Genomic DNA, 24,301 nt, shown 5'->3' on the forward strand with positions numbered 1-24,301 from the left:
GTCAGAACGTGCCTCTGCTGTCTCCACTCCTCCATCCACAGCTTTCAAAGGTCAGTGCACTGTTTCCTCTATATTTTACCATTGGCCCAATTCAATTCCGGTGGCGCTGGCTGCCCCCGGGCATGCCAAAGACTGGCCGGGCTTTGATAGCAGAGATGAAAGGCAGCGCTGCAGTGCGTATGAGGGCTGCACACAAATGTCAACTGCTTTCATCAGGAAAACCCCAAATTACCCACTCTTACACACAGTCTTTCATCTGCGATGGGGCAAGCAGAGGCTGCTTATTAGAAACGCTGCCTTGTCCATAATCTCCCTTGCGGGGGACGGGGTTCAGGGGCAAGCGCCAGCGTCACCCTCAGGATCACTGCGCTGCCTCACTCTCAGGGGCGGCTGGGCTGTCGGAAACACAGGCTCCACTCTGCCCTTGGCCACCGGATGCTGACTAACTGGACAGCGAGGACGTCTGTCCAGGCCAGCTGCCACCACTGCAGAGGGCAGACTCTGCCAACAGACGCCGGCCCCAGAGCCGGCTGCCCGTGCGCTGGGCCAGCCAAGCCACTCTCTGTGCCTCCCCCACACGCGGCGGCAGCTCCAGGAAACTGGGGACCGCAAACTAACTGTACGGGAGGAATGACTGGCCCCTCTATTGCTTCCTTCTTTCTTTCTTTCTCTCTCTCCAGCAAAGCCGGCAATTGAGAACTCTACAGCACAGATTCCTGTGGCCAAAGGGGGCCTCCTGAGGTCACTGGTGCTGTTCCCCTGCATCAAGACTAGCCTGTCCTGGAGTCACTGCAGAAGGCAGGTCGTCTTGATCCTTGTTAAAGGGATCTTGAGAGGTTGCTGGTCTCCTCTGTTGCTGTCAGAGCAGCCTACACCTTTCTGGATCACAGTATTCATTACATTTTATTTCCCCCCTTTATTTCAATATCTATCTCCCACTTGTGACTGTGAGCCCTGGAGACTGGGGATGTTTTAGTCTCCCCTGTGTCTCCGTGGCTTAGCATAAGGCCTGGTCCAGAGGACTGGTTAGTAAATGGGGCTGGTGGGTGATGGGTGGGTGCACAGATGAGTAGGTGGACAGGTGGACAAGGGGATGGAGGCACAGGCAGAAAAGGAAAAAGAGAAAGAGAAGAGAGTTGCAATTAGGGGCTATCAAACACACCCACTCTACACTGCCTGGGTCACGGAAATTTTGGACCCAAAGGGCCTCAAGAGACTCCCTAAGTCTCACCCCAACTCCTTACTTTGCAGATGAGAACACGGGTACTCCAACACGAATTGCCTTGTCGAAGGTCATATGATTGAAGGTGAGAGAATCCACAGTAACAACTAAGGCTTTTGGCAGCCTCCATCAGAAAAGATAAATGACAATCCACCCTGCTCTCAGAACCTAAACAACACTTACGCTCCCCTAGCTTGTACGAGGAGAAGCACTGCCTCTCACCTGCAACCCAGAAAGCTTCAGCTAAGTGCTCCTAACAATGGGGTGGAATCAAGAGGAAGAAGGGCCCCGGAAGGAAGGAAGGCAGGTCTCCCATCATTGCAAGCCAAGCTTAAGGCAACGGCCCACAACTTCCCACCAGGAAGGCCAGTCCTCTGTGCTTCTGCACCAGATCGCACACCTCACCAGGGTGAAGGGGCAACAAGGCTCAACATTTGGATCTTCCTGCAATAAGTCCTGCTGTGAGAGAAAAAGCAGCCAAAATCCAGAGACCAGAATGACACCATCATCTCCCATTATGGTGAATACAGACCTATTTCCTGACAGCCCACTGTGCATTCAGTCCTGGGCTGAGTGCACACAAAGGGCAATCGGAAGTCTAACTCCTCAATGGGCCCACAATTTAGGCCATCAACCTACGGCTCATACATCCACTTGTTCATGCAACAAATCATTCCTGAACAACAACCACACGCCAGGGCGCTAGAGTTTGAAGTTTCAGTCTGCTCTCTGCCGAGTACACAAGAAGCTTAAACCTGATTCAAAGAGGGAACATCTAACAATAACCACCATGCACATCACTCATGTCTGCATGCGTGGTGCTTTTCCATTATCAATGCACTTGCCCGGGCATGGATGTGTTTCATCCTTATAGCAACACCAGAGATGACATGGCATGAGTGTTCTCACACTCTCCCACCGCACACTTAGGGAAATTGAGGCACCAAGGGTTGAAGACACTCAACCAGGATCATATAGTGAAAGGGTGACTCAAATGCTCATCTGTTTGCTTTTGGCTACAAATCTTTGTCCCCACGTAAGTAGGATGTGAGGCGTTCGTGTTGGCCTGGTGGCCAGGGTCGGGGAGCAAAGAAAATGATTAAAATGGGCTCAAAAATGGGCCTTGCAAGGGAAGGTAGACAGGTCAAGAGGAGAAAGACAGTCTGTGACTTAACCCCACTGAGACCTTGGGTGTCTGAGTAGGTGATTTCAAGGCATCAGTAGCCAGCTGTTTTCCATTTCCCCAGCAGACAGAGAGGAGGAAATGTGCACAGTGGGGAACAGGGTTAGGCCTGCAGACTGGAGAGCTCTACCTGGCAGAATCTGCCAACATTTGGCAGACCACCCACGGGGCAGAGTGGACCCACGCAAGCAGCAGCACTCCACCCTGGTGAAAACACCTACTTCAGCACAGAGAGACAGACTCATCGCAGTAACCAGTGGTCCAGCTTTAACCTTGATACCCCATGGCTTCCCACTACTGGAGGGCACATGCTGGGCCTGGCTCAATGGATCAGGTGGGGTGCAGCGGGAATCCTGGTTTGAAGGCCAAGTGCTGGGGAACAGACACACGAAGAGGATGCTGTGCTTGCCCCAGAGGAATTTACGGCTGATGGGAAGGACGATGGGGAAACCACTTCCTCCAAACCAGCAGAAGGTACAGGCACCACGGGAACACCCGGACAGAAAGGCTGTTGGACAGCAGACAGGAGCTGAGCTTCAAAGTTAGTACAAAAGAGAGGACAGGATATAAAAGTGACCCTGTATCGGAGATCACTGGACATAGGTTTAATGCTAATGCCACTATTTAAAATTTCTGGCAAATTTCTTAACCATGCAGAGCCTTTCTTCCCTGCTCTATCCCAGTGGGGATAATCCAACTTCTCCACTAGGACAGTGCTGGATAACATGGGTAAGTCAGTTCACAGAAGGTTGGTTGCCCTTCCCACAGTGAAGGGCTATAGCTTGGCAGGATGCTCACCTGCAGGTACTCTGCAGCCTCTCCCTGGGTTCAAATCCCTCCTCCACCACTTACTTGCTGAGGGATCTCTGGCAGATCACTTAACTCCTCCGCCTCAGTTTCTTCATCTGTAAAATGGGAGTCATGATAATAGTAGCTATCCTGTAAGGTTGCCATGTGCGTTACATGAATTAACACAGAGAAATCACTTAGAATATGTCTGGGAAGTGTTCAATAATTTAACTAGCTATTATTATATAACTTTCCACAAAATAAACAATTCCTCTTCCTAAGCTTTCTATGTGTTTAGTGTAGATGTCTGCATAGTGAGCAGAATGTCAGGCTGTTCAAACTGCAGGATCACTGAATTTTAAGACATGTGGGAAGTAAGGAAGCTAATGCTCAGCTCACAGAAGTGAAGACACAGGTCCCAAGGCTCGCCTAACTCGAACACTCAAATCCAGGTCTCTGCCAAAAGCTGGTTACGCCCTTACCCCCTCCCCACCCACCAGCTTCCCCGGAACCACACCCAGTCTTTATCCATTATTAAACAAGCGCCACCCGTAAACGTTCGTTCGGTGAGGTTCAGTTAAAACAGCTTGCACAATGTAAAGCTGCTCTTGCTCCCCTTGCCTAAGATAAGAGGAGTCTGAGGCCAAAGGGAGCCAGGGGGTTGCCCACATTGTGGACCCCTGGTCACAACAGATGAATTCCCAACTTTCCGAAATGGCACCAAAGCAGCCAGGAGAGGCACCGCACAGGGGACAAGCACGCTATCAGACACAGCGGGATTGAGCCCCAGTTCTACGGCTGTGCCTTTGGACAAGTTCCTGGCTCTCCCCGGGCCTCAGTGTCCTCATCTGTAAAACAGAGAATGCACAGGGGTTGCAGTGAGGATGAGAAATAAAGAGCCTCACACGGTGCCTGGTGTACAGCAGCCTGTTCCTCCAGCCCTGTACTTCACAGTGGCCGCAGTGATCAGTTTCAGCTTGTCACTGTCCAGGGCCAGGCCCTGGGGAGCCGGTGCCAGGCCACCAGGTGGGTGGCTGGGAGCTGGGGGCTCTGCGGGTCGGGTCAGAGCAGTTGCACCCAGCAGCACTCTCAGCCTCAGATCCCCAGGCCAGCAAGACCCAGCAGAGACGTGCCTGGACTCACTCAACTACACATGCCCAGGAAAGCGACGCCCAGAACAAAGGGGCACGGCTGTAAGCAGGAGGGAAAAGTTATCCAGAGGAGCTGGGCACAGGCTGCAATTGATAGGGCTTGGTCTACACATTCTGGGAGTTCTGCCAGCGCAGCCCGCTCTCCCATCCCTGCACGGTTCAGAGCAAGAGGAAGAGGAGATGGGAGGCCATGGATCAGGCCTGCCCAGGATCTGAGCACTTGGGATTGGCAAGTTGTGGGGACAACCGAGGAAAAGCCCACATCCCCACCCTTCCCAGACCTTCTATAAGTAAGCCTGAGCCACCAATATCGTAGCACAGTAATGTCTTACAATAATTGCTATTGCCCTTCACCATACGCAACAAATCCATCAGTCAATTAATCTCTGTCACTTTCTCTCTCTCTCTCTCTCTCTCTCTCTCTCACACACACACACACATACACACACACACCTGGCAGACTGCTATAGTGGTTAACAGCACAAGCTCTGCAGCCAGACTTCTGTGGCTGGAACATCAGCACAGCTCCTTTTTAGCTGTGTGACCTCAGACACTATACTTAGGGTCTCTGATCCGCTATTTTTCTCATTTGTAAAATGGGGGTAATTATAGCGCTGTACCTCCTAGGATTATGAAGGGAATTAAATTATATAACAGATGAGGCCTGATTCGAATTGCCCAGGACTTAATAAGCACCAGATAAATGTCAGCTATGATTATTAGTTACTAATCTAATTATTATCATTAAGAAGTCATTTAATTTAACTGATCAGACTGGTACGGGCTTCATGAGTCGTCAGTCATGCAGAGATTTATCAGGGAAAACCATTAAGAAAAGAAGGGAGAAAATTAACATTCTTTGCGGGCTTTCGGTCCGTTCCGGGCAGGATTTCGCACGGCCCCACGAAATCAAAGTTCTCATCTCCAGTTTGCAGATGACAGCTTAGCGAGGCCAAGGCAATAGAGCTAGGTTCCACAGCTAAGAAATGTGTTAGGGGACAAAAGCTTCTAAAATGCCACTTTCTCGTGCATATTTCACCACTCCATAGCTTTCACACACACCTACCGCCCCACCTATGCCGCCCGCCTCCTGCCAGCCCCGTCCAGCCCTCGGCACGGCCAGCAGAGACTCAAATGCACGGTCGGCCCTGCCTCACCGCTCCACTCGCTGCTCCCCCAGCCCAGGGCGGCAAGGCTGACCTGGCTCACAGCGGGGACGGACCTGGTGTGCAGAGACCTCCCCCGCAGCCGACTCCCGGCGCCTCGGGGCCGACCCCACGTGCACAGCCCTCACCCAGTGTTAGAAAAATGCCTCCCTCTCTGGTGCTGCAAGTGTGCACAGAACCTCAGCCGCAGTGACAACTGTGGCACTGACAGGTCTGATCGACAAACAATCCTACAAGAAAACGGTACCACGTGCTCTACTTCCGTCCGGCTCCAAAGTCCTTTGGCCAGACACTTTCTCCAGAACCTTCCACTCCAGGTGGCTGGTCACTGCCTCTCTGTCCCAGAGCTCCTGCAGGGGCCATCCACAACCCCCTCCCAACAAGCAGACCTCCCCATTCTGGGGTCCCCACGCCCTGCCCTGCACCAGCCGCTCTGCACCACCACACCACTCTGCCTGCTCCAGGAAGCACAGCCGTCCCCACACAGTGGGGCCACAGCCGTTCTCAAGGGTCCACTCCACACACTGAACTCCTAAAGGAAAAACAGCTGGCCATTGGTCACCCCTCAAAGAGCTCTGGACACATAGGAAACCTCCGTGTGTGCTATCTCAATCAGTCCTGGAAACTATCCCCTGAGGTGAGCACTAGTATCACACCCATTTTGCAGCTGGGGAAACTGAGGTTCAGAGAATTAACATGTCTAGGACTACGTGATGATAAGCCACAAAGCCATGATTCAAACCCAGGCCCGTTCTCTCTTTTATGCTGCGTTGCTGTTTCACTTGATTTGAGGAGGGGGAGCCATACCTTTCCAGTAACCCACCCTGAGAAGACAGCAGACAGCTGCTTACACCCACTGAAGAGCTGAATCGTAAACAAGGGGGAGAATGGCCCACATGACCTGTTTCCCTTTTATTTTTGAAAGTCTCATCTAGGTCTCTGGAGAGTCCTTCATTCATCAGCAAATAAAAACTGACCCCACATTAAGGGCTTTGAAATCCACAGTGGACCCAAACCTGGTCCTTCCACCCGAAATGCTCGCAGGCTCGTGGGAGAGATGAGTCCACAATGGCAGGAGCCACGTGGCAGGAAAGGGCAAGTGTCTACAAGCTCAGAGGACACGGCAGCCATCGGCCAGGGAGTCAGGACTGCAGCAGGGTTCAAAGCCACAATCAGGTGGGGACTGGGAGAGGGAGACACAGTCAACAGAAAACTTCCCAGCAGAGTGTGACATAGCAGTGGCTCTACTGCTGCAATGGACCGGACACTGCTGGTGGCTCGTCCACCTTCACTCCAGGGAGTTTCTCCACGTGACTCAAAGCAAGCCAGGAAACCAGCAGTCCCGACAGGCCCAGTCTCAAGATCCCAGACAATGGGAATTGCCAGCTGGAAGTCCCACCAAGGGTTAAGAACCGAACACAAAAGGATGAATGGCTGCAAATGCAGGCACAAGGAACAAGGATCCACACTCCTACGAGCCAACAGTCTTGAGGACACGAAGCTCGGGCTGCCCCAAGCTCACTGTGTATGGAAGACCGAAATTTGGTTGTGTTTCACGGAGCTGTACCACATGTCGCCTCGACCTATCAACCACAAAAAGAAAAGAGGGAAATAAGGCAAATTCCAAAAAGATGAGGCAGCCATAAACTTAAGACAAAGAATGCCGTAAGTGATGCACAGCCGCAAAATAACTGAAATGGAATTTCCTCCTCTGGCTCTGGAAGGCACAGGAACCCAACTCCAGGCAAGGGATGCCACTTGAGCCACGTGAATCAGCCCCTTGTTTGCTGATCTGAGGGAAAGGCAACTGGGAAGGAGACGGGTGTGGAATGTGCTGGTTTCTGCTGCACTTTTCCTTTCCTACAGCTGTCACCCTTCCCCCACCCGCCCAGCCATCCCCTCCTTCCAACCTTCAGAAAACGCTGGCTTGGAAAATCCAAAATCCATGATCACTGGTGATAGCTTAGAAAACAAAGTCCAAAATGGTGAAGACTTCGTGGAAAAGCATAAAGATTTTACACGATCTTTCTGCCGGCCGGGCTTCCCGACCCAAATCTGGTCATTTGAGGCACCATGCGCGAATCCAGGAATCCGTGGACAAGACAGTCTGAACTGTTTGAAGTTGGCACTTTCCTCTCCACCAGCCCTGCCTGCCCCACCCCTTGCCCAGCATCCAGCCCAGAGACCCAGCAGAGCTGGGGTATAACTTCCTGTCATCCTCCAAGTGCTGGCCGCCAGTGGCTTATGACTTCCGGAGACCTCGCAGGAGAACCGAGACTGTAAACATAGCAGGCCCCTGTCACTTCCATCAGGCGCAAGGATCCAGCCCCCTGCAGGCCAGAGTGCCTTCAAAGGGCCCCTGCTGTCCTTCTGGGACCAGAGCCCTGCCGTTTACAGCACTGGATTTTGCCATGTCTGGGGTAGGAAGCAGGCAGTCTGGGAATGTGCTCAGGATTCCCAGGGGCAGGCTGAACCCCAGCTTAGTGCTTAGTAGCTGGGTGTCTAAACCTCTCTGAGCCTCTGTTTTCACACCTGTAAAGTGACGATGATATGGCGTTGACCTCTTGAGGTTGCTGGGAGAATGATTTAAATCCTGGCACACAGTAGGCGCTGAACAAAGGGTAACGTTTACATAAGGATCCTGACATTGGTGCCTGCATATTAACACCCTCGACCCTTGGGCTCAATGCCTTAACATCCGCCAGAACGCATGGAACAAGGCTCAACCATCACACCACAGAAGCATCAGTAAGGCAGGGGCTTCTCCAGGTGGCAAAACAGAGTCCACCCCCCTCGTGCCCCTCTTATCCCAGCACCTGGGAGCAGAGGACCTAAGATGTGTCCCTTAAGCCATTTCTCACCCACTCATCACATCAAAGGAGAGCAATCTGCTCAGCCAAAGCCTGAATGCCGCCCAATTTTTCCTTTTACCATTATCTTCATTGGTATCTAAACATTTATAATCCTCAAGAAGATGCAAAGTGCTAGTGCTGTCTTCATTCAAAATGCAATGTCAACTGGAAATCTCAAAGCCCTTTGGAGGATTTATTTTAGTGCTAACAAGAGAGCAAATGAAACCCCAGGAATGGCTTAATTAACCCGTAAGCAGCTGCCAGGCATTTTTTTTCTTGTCTTGCTCTAGCCCTCAAGGTTCCTTTAGGTTATCACCAAGGACAAAGGAATCTCCAGGAACAAGAATGTAACCCAGGTGGTCATTAGGGTCCATCCATGAAAGCAGGACGGGGAAAGAAGCTCTCATTCTTTAGAGGAAGAATTGGCCCTGCTTTTCCAGAGAGCTGCCACACACTGACTACATGACCGTCTGCAAGGGACCCTCTCTGAACCGCTGTGAGGTCACTTGTAAAGTGGTGGTCAGAATAATGATCAAGCTTCACAGAACACTTGGTATGTTTTGGGTGCTGTGCTAAATGTATCTCAATGAAACCTCAAAACCTTCCCACACAGAGGGACTAGTATAACCCCATTTTACAGATGGGAAACTGAGGTCAAGAGAAGCTAAAGTACTTGCCTAAGATTACATGTGCAAATGGCAGAGCCAGCTCAGGGCCCTGAAGCTACTGCACTCCAATAAATATGACAGAAAAGTCTCAGACTGTGATGTCAGGTGAACCCCAAATGGGAGACTAATTTGACTCTGATTTCCTCACCTGCAAAATGGGATAGCAACAACCTCACAGGGTAGCAACAGCAATAAATGAGATGAAGCTGTGTAAAATACCAGAAGAGAGCACATATATGTACTCAACAGAACTTACAGGTCCTCGATGTCTCAGCATGCTGCCCTGCACTTAGTAGGTGCTCAACAAATATCAGTTGAACAGAGAGATGACCAGAGATCGTAAAAGCCTTACAGTAAAAACCTTACAAGGTTGATGTAAGGATTAAATGCCACAAATAAGAACTGCCTGCACTCTAAGACCACAAGAAATACACATCCTGGAGGAAATTCTCTTTTCCAGGTGAGGCTTCTCCTGGACATGACCCCCAGGGCACCACACACGGGGTCTGCACCCCTGAAACCTATCGATGCCCAGCAGAGATGGTGAAGCTCAGCACAAAAGAGCAGGGGAGAGGCATGGGCCTGCAAACAACTGCCCATGTTTTGAAGCAGGAAAGAAAAGGCATGCTAAAGGATCACCCCCAAAGCAGCACCCCCAAAATTGCATGAGGTTATCAAGCCACAGACAGAAGCTGGTACAGTCAGATTCCTAAACGCTCATTTGAGCGCTTCTGTGCGGGGAGCCTGGGGAAGGGCTGGGGGTGGGGGAGAGAGATAGTGTCCCCCAAGGAAGCCAGGTATCCATGAGCACCCCAGGGACTCATCCATCAGTGGGCCAGAGCTCTGCAGACACAGAAACACAGCCCGGCCCCAAGATGTGCAGGCCAAGGAAGAGGATGCGAGGCCTGAACCTGTCCTGCCCCAGGACCAGCTTCCTGGACGTGTGACCCGTGCAGGCAGACAGGGCCCCTGGCTCCGAAGGGCAGAGCTGGGTTTCATGCTCTGCTGTCACCATCTAGAACTTCTCTATCATTTCTGAACAAGAGGACACACATTTCATTTTGTCTGAGCCCCACATATAATACAGCAGGTCCTTCCTACCACAGACGAGCCCACAGGCCCAGCCACCTGCCCTCACCTGCCTCAGTGTCTCAGAGGGGCACGATGCAACTGCCGCAGCTGGCCGGGACCTGCGCGCTCAGCACTCGATGGGGTTAAGCCGCCCCCCCTCCAGCTGAGAGCCTGGTTCTGCTGCCTGGAAAATGGAGTTATTTTCTCAGGCACAAGTTCCACGTAGGTGTGCTGAGGGCCCAATGAGGCCAGAGAAAGACTCACATCTCAGGATGATGGGAGTTGACATCATGACCATCGTCACCATGAAACACTGAGCTGGCTCCAGAAAAAGTCTCATCCCCCCCTTCCTATGGGGTTCTGTAAGTGCAGTCCAGCAAGGCTGTGGGGGTAGACTGTCAAATTCAGCATTTGTACCAACATGCACCACCTCTCCCGGTACCAACCTGCAAACCTGAGTTAACCCACCACAGCGATCCCTGAAGTCCCTCTGATCCAATCACGAGACAAAGTACTTCCCCCGGCTCCAGGAAGACTTCCTCCCACAACGGAAATGCCCCTGCCTCACACTGAGGATGAGCCATAAACTCCTCAGAGGTAGAAAACAGGGCTTCCATGCTGGACCAGCTCCCACCACTGGAGCTAAAAGCCGGAACCACAGCAACTGCTCTGAAAACGCCTTATGAGCTGTCAAAATGCTTAACCTCGGTGGCAGCATTTAATTCATGGGTAGGGTGAACAACCACCCCGGTTTGTGTAGGACTGAGGAGGTCCCAGAATGTGGGCCTTTGCTTGCTGAAACCAGGAAAGTCACAAACAAACCAGGACCAGCTGGCTATCCTAGCCATAGCGCTCATTATTTCTAAGCCAAAGGTTAACAGGTTGCAGCTCCTTGGTGGAGGGGTATGGGACACTTTTTCAGCCACGAACACATTTCTGTACATTCTAAATCATCTCCAAAGACCTTGTATTAATTTCATCATCTGGGGAAATGTTTAAGAAGTAAAGAGGCTATTTCATAATATACACATAACTTTCTCCATTACCAAACCCCAATTTTTCATTTCTAATCATATTTATTTTTAAGAAAAAGCAACCTCTCAAACTTTCTGTGTTTAATCTTCCCCTATTCTCGTTTCTCTCAGCTTTTCCACAGCCTTGAACTTCCTCCCAGCAGTTTCCTCTCCTGACCGTCTAGAAACAGCCCTCCTGCTGCCCTGCAGTGTCCTCTTGGGCCACAGTGGGTGTCTCAATCCTCCTTCTTTCCTAAAAGGCTCCTGAGCTGTTGGCTTTGCTGGAAGCCCCGGTTCCTGGCTGCGACAGGCTCCTGAAGTGCTCATGGTGACCCTCGGTCCCCTACCCCTCTTCCCAGACCGTAGCTGGCCCCTCCAGCACCCCCTTCGCAGCAAGCCCAGTGGCTCCCTCAGCTCTCCACCCCTGCACATCCAGCTCCCCAAAGGGCCAAAAGCACTGGTGCCTGGGACCTTCCCGTCCAGCCTCACGATGTCCAGCCCGGCCCTTTCACAGGTATCCTTTCAGCACCAGCGTCTTCACTGCCCCCGCTCCAGCCCCTGTTTCTTTTTATCTTTCTGCTGACCAACCACTGCTTCTGCATAGCATCCCTGGGGTGCTGATCCTGCACCCGGACTCTGGACCATCCCCGAGTGCTTGTCTTACCTTCTTCCAGATTTCGCCCCATCGGGTGTGTCATGAGCTGGTACCCTGTGTGCCAGGCATGCCGACTGGTGCAGGGATACAACAGTCGGCACCATCCACCCCCGCCCCCAAGAAGTTCCCAGGATCACAGGGAAGAAACTGAGGAAACAGACCATTCCGACGAGAGAGCAACCTCTGGGAAGGCTGCAAATGTGCGGGCTCTGTGTGCCGCACCCCTGAGACACGCCCAGACGTGCACCTGGAGCTGTGTGCCAGGGTGCCCACGGCAGCACTGTTCACAGCAGGAAAATCCTGGAAACGGCCCCAAAATCCACCACTCAGGAAATGAATGAACAAACACAGTGGCATCATTGACCAAGCATGACGCTGAGAGAAAAAAGTGCAGACACTGTATACATTATACCGCCCCCCTCAGAATGTTAATACCACAGCACAGGGTTACAGACGGCTTCCAGATAGATTTGTCATAAAGTGAAAGAACATGCCTGTTACATCCCAAAGTCTATGAAGAGAAGGGTGGGGAATGGGAGAAAAGACTCACGGGCGTCCCACTTGGCCTCTATCTTTTTTTAATTTTGTCTAAGATAACGATCCAAAGCAAATACACCACGTCATGAGCATGTGTTAATTCCAGGGCCAGGGGAATACAGTGTTTGTTAAATGACCCTTTGTGGCTTCTTATTTTGTGTTTTAAATCTAGACAATTCACGTGCTGCAGAGAAACTGCCCCAAAACTCCACATCGGATTCCAGAATCCAGGGAGACGCTGGGAAAGGCAGTGGAAGCAGAGGAAGCCGGAGAGCTCAGAGCACTCCCAGCGTCCCAGGCCCCCGTCACTGAAGGGAGGAGGGCTGCCCAGTCCTGGCCGCCTTGTGTCTCGGCAGTCCAGGCCTGCATGGAATGTGCTCTGCCCCGTCGCCACCACTGGCCCTGGGCTCCCTCCATGAGGCATCAGGCTCTGTTATCACCCGGCCTGTGCTCCCTGACATTCTGGATGTCGCCATGGATGAAATGCAATCCAATAAAGCAGTGTCATCCAGCTCTCAGCCACTTTCCCAGAGGTGACTCATCTGTTCTCTCAACAAGCACGTGAGGGGCACAAGACAAGGAATGCTACCCCACGGGGAGATGAGGAGCCGCAGCTTCACAGAAGTCCCAACAATTGCTAGAGCTGACTCAACAACTGGAAAATAGGACAATCACAAAACCAATCTGACTCGCAAAGATGAGTTACAGTTTACTATGTGTCATGTTCAGAGAGGGAGGACTGAAAACTGGCCAGCTTTTATATCCCAGATCTTCTAATTTTCAAAATAATCTTCACTTCCCAAGGGAGGAAACAAAGGCCCAGAGAGGCCAAGTGACTTCCCCAAGGTCACACAGCCAGGAAACCCTTGGACTTAATGGTCCTGGATTTTCTAAAAAGCCCCAACCACCTCCCCAGAGCATTTGTCCATCAGAAAAATTCTTTTCATTATGAGTATCCTTATATCCCTTGAACATGCAAACAAGAAGTTTCTGAAACCCCAGGGTGAGCAGAATGCTGGGAACTTGGGGACTGGCTAATGTTTATTGAAATTTATGTCATTACCTCCCACTAAACCCAGTCCCAAACTTCTGAGTGTGACTCAGAGACCTCACCAAGCAGCAGCTTCTCTTTGGCCAGAGCCAGATAAACCAACAGGGGGCTGACGGGAGGGGGGGGGGGTTAGGGGGGTTGGGGGGTCAGTTCACTTCCTGGTAATCAGGTGGGGTTGACCCTCTCTCCCCAGAACCCACACCCCTTGTGGAGTGATAAATGGTGACAGATAGATCGGAGGGAAAGACCCCCATCCCCAGCAACTGCCCAGGAGAACCACCAACAGCAAGTGGCAAACATTTTAAAAGGCTTCTAGGCAAAGAAAGGGAGAAGCAACCCCCGCCCCAGCCCCTCACCCCTCACCCCCCACCATGGGAAATAATCCACTTCCTGGCAAGGCGAGAGGTCAGAGAGCCACCAAGGCTGACTGCGGAGATAAACCCAATCCAGTGAGGCCATTAACCCCCACCTAGCTTGGTCTCCAAAGCCTTCACCCCAGAGCTTCCCTGAGCCAAAGCCAGAGAATGTATGTATCTTGAGCCTGTATCAGTCAACAAAAGCCTGTTCTCTTGATCCTACCCCACAAGTCCTAACCGAAGAACATACCACTCAAGTCCTAAGGTCAAAATAATGAATTTTTTTCCTTTTATTTTTTTTTAAGGGCAACTGGGTCTTCTTTCAATCTTCTTACATGGCCCTTACTCAGCCCCTCCTTTGGACAGCTGAGAACCATTTCCCAAGTTTATCAAACATGCTCTCTTCTCCCAGAGGTCCTGCCTGGCCAGACCCGAGATGTCTCTCTCAGGTTAGCCAGCACCGTAGGGGAGAGGCTCCAACCCAGCCACCCGGCCCAGACCGCCAGTGGCCAAAGCCACGGTCCTGCACCACAGCGTGAGAGTTCTTTTGTGCAGTGGCTATAAACCTTCACTTGCCTCCAAACTCGCTCAGGGATAACAGGGGGCTGGAGAAGGGGGGTGGGAGGTCAAACAGACCCTCCTGGAATCTGCTCCCTTCATTAACTTTGGAATTCCACAGGCCGGTGTTTTCTCAAGGCTTCTTACACTGAATACTCAACCAGGAGGAGGGGGCTACAATCCCCACACCCACAGGCTCCAGCTGGGAGAGCAAGGAGCAGCCGCTTGGCCCCATGGGGGGGTACTAACATTTAGAAAGCAAATACTAGCTGGCCAGCACTACGGTAAGAACTAGAGATCCAGAGGTGTTGTGGACTACAGAGAGAGACAGTGAGGCTCAGAGAGGTTAAGAAACTTGGACAAGGTCACACAGCTATAAACCTGATTTAGTTGTGCTCCAAAGACCACACTCTTTCAATAATTGTAGCTATTAGGCAAAGAGAGCAAGGATTTCATATGACACAGCCACTCTATGAGGTAGGATACTGAGTGACTGTCCCTGTAGGCCAGGCCTGCCAAACCAAAAACCCACTCAGATTAGCATTGAGGCCTGTGTGTAATTCAGGGACTGGACAATGTTTCCAACACTGAAAACACACTAAAGTCACCTCCCTAAATTATTACCAAGAATACCCCTTGCTAATGCAGCACTCCCTGCCAAAGTGTATATGTCTTTAGGTTTTATTATGGGTTAATATCAGAGCCTAGGACATAGTAAACTCTCAATAAATGTCTGCTAAATGAACAAACAGTAAGAGAACTAGCTGTGTGAAGGACTTCTTCATTAAAATATTACATCTTATAACAATTTTTTTTCAGTGTTAGTGACCCAGGGGAAGTTTCTGCCTTTCAAAGACAAAGAGGTTTCCTTCATTTAGACCAAGGACAAACTACAGCTCATAGGTCCATTGCCAGTTGTTATAAATAAAGTTTTATTGGCACACAGCCCCACTCACTCATTTACATATTGCCTCTGGCTGCTTTCCAGAGACAAAGGCAGAACTAACTAGCAGTACAGAGCTGTATGGTCCAGAAAGCTGAAAATATTTACTATCTAGCCCTTGATATAAAAAGTTTGCCAATCCTTCATTTAGACACAAATATAACCTACTCAGTATGTTGTGCTAACTAGAAAGCTCAGCACTAAATTTAATGTTAAATGCTACCAACTCACTCATCTTTAATATTTCTTATATCTCTATGCCTATGTTTTGATTTTCTAATTCCATTTTAACATTTTATCTAAAAGTAGCTAATATTCTTTGAGTATGTATTATATAGCAAGCACCAAATTGAGCCCTTCAATATGGTCTCTTATTTAATTTTCACAATAATAAGTTCATGGGATAGGTAATATTATCCTCCATTTATTAAGGAGAAATGAATGAGAAAAATGAACGAATAAGTCATCAGTTGATTGCATAATGTAAATACTTACTATTTCATAATTCGATCTCAGGGAGTAATACAGGGGTTAACTGGAAAATGTTGGGTGCTCAACGAATGTAATGGAGTCGGCAGGGCCGAGATCAGCAGCCACAGTCGATTTGAGCAGAATTATGGGATTATAAAGTGCTGCTGTCCTGGGATTCTTATTGTCTTCAGAACAAACTGCAGTCACCTCATCATGAATCTTCGGGATTTAAGGAGGCTCACCATGAGCTGAAGCCACTGCTGACACGATGTCGGACACAGAGCTGCTCACGTGACTGGCTCAGGGCCACTGCCTCTAATGCCATGGCCAGAGTCACACAGCCAAAGCACCACAAATCAAAATGGGGACCTGCACGCCAACTTTAGTCCTCTTCAGGAGAGCTAGGTCCACTTGTCCTTAACGTAGTATTTTTGCAAAGTTCACCTTTTCTTAACTTAAATATCTACATCCTAACCAGTAATATTTGCAAAATCATAGGTCTCATGTGCCAATTATGGTCTTTTTCTAATGAAAGTTAAACATAAAACAATTTTTAAAAAGCATGCATGTCTATAACCTAAAATCATCTAGCACCACTCATCAGCACACTTTGAGAAACACGAGCTCTGCAGGAGGAGGGGTGTTGAGGCTAACAGCTTCAAGCACAGACACCAGCTTCTCTGTTCTCTCCAGACATTACTGCAGCAGCATTTGGATCTCTCTGAACCTCAGTTTGCTCATACACAAAAGGGGGCCACACTTCCCTCGCCAGACTGCAAGGTTATCCAGGCATATTTTCCAGGCATTCATAAACACCAGCTCTTAAGCAACCCTAGGGCTGCTCACTGAGAAACCCTGGAGAATCAGCAAGTCACAACAGCCCTCTCACCGCAGCCTGTGCAGACCCCCAGGGGGTCTGGGCACTGTGTGGGAAACGGGCCCAGGGTACTAGGCCATCTCCAGGAACCTGGCTGGGGTGTCTGTGGGGGTAGAAGGTCAGCCTTAGGACTGAAGCATATGCTGTCAATCACCAAGTGAAAACAAACACAGGTCAGGCCTGCTCTACCAACAGGAAGGGATAACAGGGCTTGGAGAGAAATGGGTTCTTCTGAACTATTGAAGACAGACATGTGAGGGGAGATCAGGCCAGCAGGCTCCTGTACTGTAACCAGAAATGCAAACTGTTCACGAAAATGAAAGGGGCTGCCTTGGACCCAGGAAGCAGCACCAGCACCTGCAGCACCAGCACCCACACCAGCAGCACCAGCACCTGCAGCACCAGCGCCCACACCAGCAGCACCAGCACCTGCAGCACCAGCGCCCACACCAGCAGCACCAGCACCTGCAGCACCAGCGCCCACACCAGCAGCACCAGCACCTGCAGCACCAGCGCCCACACCAGCAGCACCAGCACCTGCAGCACCAGCGCCCACACCAGCAGCACCAGCACCTGCAGCACCAGCGCCCACACCAGCAGCACCAGCACCTGCAGCACCAGCGCCCACACCAGCAGCACCAGCACCTGCAGCACCAGCGCCCACACCAGCAGCACCAGCACCTGCAGCACCAGCGCCCACACCAGCAGCACCAGCACCTGCAGCACCAGCACCAGCAGCACCAGCACCAGCACCCATAGCCCAGCACCATCAGCACCAGCAGCACCCACACCTGCAGCACCCACACCAGCAGCACCAGCACCTGCAGCACCAGCACCAACAGCACCAACAGCACCAGCGCCACCAGTGCCTAGAGCACCAGCACCAAGAGCACCAGCACCTGAAGCACCACACCCACAGCACCAGCACCAGCACCCGCAGTACCAGCACCAGCACCACCAGTGACCACAGCACCAGCACCTGCAGCACCAGCACCACCAGTGCCTGCAGCAGCAGCACCAACAGCACCAGCAGCACCAGCACCTGCAGCACCAGCACCTGAGCACCAGCTCCTGCAGCACCAGCACCAACAGCACCAGCACCACCAGCACCTGCAGCACCAGCACCTGCAGCACTAGCAAACCAGCGCCTACAGCACAAGTACCAACAGCCCCAGCACCACCAGTGCCTGCAGCACCAGCACCAACAGCACAGCACCAGCACCCCAAGCGCCTATAGCATCAACACCAATAGCACCAGCACCTGCAGCACCTGCAGCACCAGCAGCACCAGCACCCACAGCCCAGCACCCCCAGCACCTGCAGCACCAGCACCAACAGTACCAGCGCCTGCAGCACCAGCACCTGCAGCACCAGCAGCACCAGCACCAACAGTACCAGCACCAGCACCACCAGTGCCTGCAGCACCAGCACCTGCAGCACCAGCACCAGCACCCATAGCCCAGCACCCCCAGCACCTGCAGCACCAGCACCACCAGCACCTGCAGCACCAGCACCACCAGCGCCTGCAGCACCAGCACCAACAGCACCCACAGCACCAGCACCTGCACCACTGACCATCTGACTGATAAAGCTGGAGACCTCTGGTTCTGGTTTGGGCAGACATATGGTGATTTACACCTGTATCCCAGAGTAAGTGTCACAGTGCCCCTTTCACTCCTGAGCGTCCCAACTTAAAGGAGAAATTAGAGAGTCTCCCAATGAACGAATGTACTAAGGCCCAGAGAAGAGGAGTGGTTTGCCCAAGGTCACACAGGCACTGGGTGGGGGCCAACAAGGAAGCAGTTGCTTCTCTCAGCTCCAGGCAATGCTGACCAGGGGTTCTGGAGTCAGACCACACTATGTTCAAATCCTGCCTGTGTTCCCTGCGGATACTTGCTTTCCCTCTCTGTGCTCCAGTTACCTGAACAACAAAACAGATAACAATAATAGTGCCCACCCCATAGCTCCGTTTTGAGGTTTGAATGAAAGAGTTTGCCAGGTGTCAGCACAGAGCATGTCATAATAATCGGTGATAAGTACTACATCACTGTCCACAGGCTGCAACCTCCCCACCGACACAGGCAGGCAGGCAGGAGTCTTATTTCTCGCCATAACCGCTCTGTGTCACGTGGTGCAGAGCCCACCCTGGCCCTGCCGCCAAGGGCAGGAGATAACCCGGACCACCACAGTGGGGTTGTTCTAGGGAGCAGCTGATAAAAAGGAGAAAACACAGAGCTGTGGGGCGTGTGATAAGTGAGGTGCAGCTGCCACCCTGCGGGGGCGGGGGAGGTGGTTGGCAAGAAGAGGTGGGAGACACCTGGGAAGGCCCAAGTGAGGGGCAGCGTGGCGCCTCTGTACCCGTCACTGGGCCCCTCCAGTCCCAGGGCAGCTCTGCTCACCCAGTGAGTCCAGCCAGATCTCCCGGCCCTGAGAACCTCTCCAGGTCCTGAGCAGCCCTCCCTGCCTGCCCCTGGGTGGGCGCAGAATGGCGAGCACAGCGCGGCGCCTGCAGCAGCACCCCTCGCACAACCCTTCCGCAGACAAGGAGCCTCCCTCAGCTGAAGTGCCTGGCTCAGTGGACAAGGCCAAGTGGTCCTCAGCTTCCTGTTCTACCTTCTCCTGAATAAACGATCTTGGGCAAGTTATGTGACTCCTCAGAGGCTCAACCATTGCCCACCTAGTAGGATTGCTGGGCTAAGTTATACAGATGCTCAAAAAGAGCATGCTTCCCTTTTGTCTGTCCTTGTCAGAGAAGCTGAAAAAAAAGCAAACCACTAAAGTCACCATTTGATCAGGGCAACTATGATGCAACAAATAAAGTGCCTACTATGTGTCCAGCCTGTGAGCAAGACCTGTGTGTTTCCTGACCTCAAAGAGATGACTTTCTATGCAGGAGAAAGACATGAAATCAAATAATGTGCACAGATGAATATAAAATTATAATACTTCTAGGAGCTGCGGATGAGAACAGCATGTTAACACCCAGAGGGACGTTCTCCACATCAGGTCAGGAAGTCCCGTCGGGCATGAGCAGAACTAGCAACCCAATAGAAATCAGACCCAAGGCCCTGCCCCAGGCACGGTCTTGGCAGCCAAATGCCAAGTGGCCCCAGCAAACTGAGCCCTGGGCCACTTGCTGTTTGAGCTGCAACACTCCTTTGGGCACCTCAGCGCTAAGGCAAATGTCCCTTGGAGTTAGCAGCCTCCTAAGCCACCAAGTCTGGACCTAAGAGGCCAAATCTTTCTTCATCAGCTGCAGAACCAGAACAGGCCTCAGTGGCCAACCTGCTGCTCCCTTCCTCCTCCAGGTGGCACAAGGCTCCCTCCCCTCACCTGCCGCAGCTCATCCCTCGGCCTTCCCACGGGCTCCAGGGACTATGACCTCTAATCAACTGTCCATGCCAACCAGCAGCTCCCAGGCTAAAGTCCAGCACTGCTTACCAGGCCCTGCACAGATAGATTGCCAAGCGCCAAGAAATGCCCACTGGCCACAGAGGCCGTCCCCAGCCAACATCACCCCTGCCGTGTGCTGAGTGTCTGCTCTGTGTTCAGCACCTCAGTGTCTGCTTGTTGATCTTCAACACCAACCCTACTAAGTATGATAGTATTTACCTCACCTTGCTTGTATACGGAAGGGAAAGGAACCCAGCAGTCACCTGCATGGGGTCACGTGGGGTGTACAGGTTAAGGATTCAAACCCAGGCCTGTCTGGCTCCATGGGCACCTGCTGACATGCAAGCCTCACAGCCTCAACCATACATATGGTCTTATGTGGCTCCCAGCTCTAAGCACAGAGCCAAGAAATTATCCCCGCACCCCCCATGCATATCTTCCCTATTGAATTAACACTTCCCCAGTGTCTTAATTCATTAACCCTCCTGTCTTAATCCATCCTTTCTGCAGCATAACAGACTGCATGCCAGGCACCACGCAAGGTCTTAGAGACACGGAGCCATGCTGCAAAGGCCTGGGCCCTCAAGGCACTGACAGTCAGGTAGATGGGGACAGATACATGAACCAGGAAAATCCGTGAGAGGTGCGATGACACACGTCAGCACAAGGAACAGGGGCAGCTCCCAGGAAGGACCTTTCCATTTCCATCTGTCTCCCAGAGGCACCAGCACCAAGCCAGACATGCAGAGGGAGCTCACTGCATACCAGCTCCTTTGACAACCAGCCACACCCCAGCAAACCCTCCACCACCAGCCAGGACAGCCTCCCCGAAAGCCCAGGTGAGCACTGGAGAGAACATGCATGACACGCCTGACAAGCAGGAGACAGAGGACTCACATTCGTAGGATGCCCCAAAGGGAGCTGGCAGAGACCCAGCCAGAGACCTTCAGCCCTCAGCAGGTGGCTGCGGACCTCTGTCCCCCACGAGCATCAGGCTGTAAGAATCCACGAGGCACTCAGCCAGGGCCTTCCGCAAAACCACTGTCAGCATCCTGAAGTGTGCCGGGCATGTGTAATTCCAGTGCATGCTTCCACCAGCGTTAATCCCCCAGACGGCCAAATATCACTGTAAATCCAGCAGGCTCGGAAAATCCTTGAATGAAGCTCCATGTAACTGACAGGCATGGCCATCGCAAGAGGCATCATTTTACTCTCCTCTGGTCAAGAGATCGAGCCTGCGACAGGGAAGAAGAAAAAGTCTTATCACAATCACAAGCCCAGAGGAGTAGTCAGTCATTCTTCCCTCCTTATATTCGACCCTAACACAGTCAGAGAGGAACTCACTAAAAATAATTCTCCATAACTCTAGTACCCGAATATAGATGAGGTGGGAGTCCAGGGAGACCTCCAGGAGAATGCCACCCCCCCAGGGGCACCAGGGACCTTCCACAGCACGGGGCTCCCACAGCTGCCCTGGGAGGGGAGGGAGGGGAGGGTGGGGTACGTCCACTATAAAGAAGAGACGTCACTGGCCCTGGAACTGACAGCAAGGCCTGGCCTGGCACTCAGCCTGGGCTCCCCCGCAGGGCTGAGAGGTTTAGGGTCAGCTGGTAGGAAACAGTTCTTTGTTTTGTTTCTTTTTAAAGACAACCACAAAACCCTGGCGTGGCTCCAGGCTTTGCCCTGCGCTCACTGTGAGCTTCTTAGGCCAGGGCCTGAGGCCTGTTCCTTCCTTATTCACTCATTCAGCAGTTGCTGAGCACCTGCTAGGTACCAAGTGCTGTTACAGCTATAGGACGGTGCCACTGTCTCCCCAAACCAGTGTACGTATGTTATTCCAAAGGTAACTGAAGAACAAATTGATCCACGATGTCTAGGGCTTAAGGCCCGACATACCCCAGCCCACTCAATGACCACAATAACCGCCCTTCATGGCACGTCTGTTATTCGCCTGCTAAAAAGCTCTGGCCTCACAGTCTGATCTGATCCATCAACCACCGTGGGACTCCTGCTTCTATTTTCCAGATGAGGAAATGGAGGTACAGACAATTACTTTGCTTCAAACTGCTAAGAGCAGAGCCTGAATCGAAGGCTGGACAGTCTGTCTCCTGGGTCTGCACTCTGATCCACCTCTCTGAGATACCCAGCAACGGAAGCCTAAATGGCCGTAGCTAAAACCTGCTTCCAGGCATTTCACACGTATGCAATCTTCATTTAATCTTTACGAGAAAACTATGAGTTACAGACCACTGTCATCCAATTTTAGAGATGAGATATCTGAGGTCGAGAGAAGGGAAGCAACTTCCCCAAAGTCACACAGCTAAAAAATGACAGCACAGGGGTTTCAAACCAGGAAGTCTGGCCCAAAGTCCACAAGCTTGACCACTATACCAACTTCCATCAATAGTAACGATTGCTGCCAAAACCCATTTTCACAAACTCAGTCATTTAGAACAGCGCACTTTTGTTGCCTTATAGTTCTGGAGGTCAGAAATCTCACACGGTCTCACTCAGCTAAAATTAAGATGTTGTTAAGGCTGCATTCCTTTCTCAAGGCCTTGAGAGAGAACACAGTCCCATGCTTTGTCTGGCTTCTAGAGGCAGCTCATATGCCGTGGCTTGTAGCTCCTTTCTCCATCTTCAAATCCAGCAACAGAGCATCTTTCTGCCTCCGTTTCTGTCGTCACATCTCTTTCTCTAACTCTCTGACTCCCTCTTCCACTTTTAAAGATCCATATGATTACACTGGGCTCATCCAAATGATCCAAGATAATCTTTTTTTTTTCAGCATATTATGGTGGTACAAATGTTAAGGTTAGGTATGTTGCCCTTGCCCCCTCCCCCCCTCGAGTCAGAGCTTCAAGCGTGCCCATCCCCCAGTTGGTGCGCATCGCATTCATTATGTATGTATATACCCATCCCCTCCCCCCACCTGCCCAACACCAGATAAATGTTATTCCTATATGTCCAGTTAGGTGTTGATCAGTTAATACCAATTTGCTGATGAGTACATTAAACCCATCCAAGATAATCTTTCCATCAAGGTCCATAGCTGAATCCCATCTGTAAAGCCCGTTCTGAAATGTAAGGTCACATATTCACACATTCTAGTGACTAGAACGTGGACATCTTTGGGGGTCATTATTCTGCCTAGGAGGCAGGACTACCAGAAGGGCATCCCTTCCCTATTTTAAGCTTCTTCAGTGATGAGGAGCCACCCACTCTCAATATGGATATTAAGCTAGTTACCTACGCCCCGCCCTGACACAGGCATACACCCCCCCACACACACACAGCAACCAATAAAGTACAAAGGTAATAGTAACGTATATTTTCTTCTTAAAAACATACCCCTCCTATTGCCCCTTGTAACATCTGGTAACCGCAGTGTCCTTATTTGTAAAAAGTAAAATGATGCTTGCTATACAGGGTTTATGCCAACATTGCTGCTGTCCGCACAGTCAGCAGTGATCAACAATTAGTGAGGACATTTTAGGTGATTAGCACTGTGCTAGGTGCTTAACATACATTAATGTATTTATCTCAACTGCAACAGCTCATAGAAGGTACATTCTGTTTTCTCACTCTACAGATGAGACTCCCAAGGCTCAGACTTTATTTACTTATTTACTTATTTTTTGAGACAGAGTCTCACTTTGTTGTCACCCTAGCTAGAGTGCAGTGGTGTCATCATAGCTCACAGCAATCTCAAACTCCTGGGTTCAAGTGATCTTCCTGACTCGGCTTCCCAAATAGCTGGGACTACAGGCATGTGCCACCATGCCCGGCTAATTTTTCTATTTTTTGTAGAGACAGAGTCTCACTCAGGCTGGTCTCGAATTCCTGACCTCAAGTGATTCTCTAGCCTTGGCCTCCGAAAGTGCTAGGATTATAGGCGTGAGCCACCGCACTTGGCCCCAAGGCCCAGACATTAAGAGGAAGAGTCAGGTTCTGTATCCAGGTTGGGTCTGATTCCAAAGCTTGTTTTTTCCATTCCAGAACAGTATTTCTAGGAAGTTCTGTTTCCAACAATGGCCATGTAGTTCCTACTGATGTAGGTTTTTGCTAGATAGCAACTATAAACTCTGGATAAAATATTCAAGGAAAAAAAAGAAAACTCAAGTCACCAGAGTGACCAAAAGCAGGACATCCTGGAGTGAGATCAATACTTGGAAAAAGAAAACTTGCACTTCAATAAGTTCCTACTTTGGGTCATTTTTAGCCAAAAGGCAGGCCCAGGTCTGCACCATGCAGGTCACTAAAACTCACATGGTCTTGCTGAACTGAAGAATCATGACAGAGATCAAGGCAACACAACAGCTAAAAGTGAAAGGAGACATCTGGA

General features: G+C 51.1%; 1 long non-coding RNA gene across 1 annotated transcript in view; it reads right to left on the reverse strand.

Annotated features, from left to right (window-relative positions):
• LOC105882751 (uncharacterized) overlaps nt 1–24,301 on the reverse strand; it is a 237,734-nt gene that overhangs the window by 142,600 nt on the left and 70,833 nt on the right. The window contains exon 2 of the long non-coding RNA XR_012920150.1: nt 20,854–21,191. This is a non-coding gene — a long non-coding RNA (uncharacterized LOC105882751). The remainder of the gene's footprint in view (nt 1–20,853; nt 21,192–24,301) is intronic.

Source organism: Microcebus murinus, chromosome 7, assembly GCF_040939455.1.
Source record: "Microcebus murinus isolate Inina chromosome 7, M.murinus_Inina_mat1.0, whole genome shotgun sequence".
In the NCBI taxonomy this organism is placed as follows: domain Eukaryota; kingdom Metazoa; phylum Chordata; class Mammalia; order Primates; family Cheirogaleidae; genus Microcebus; species Microcebus murinus.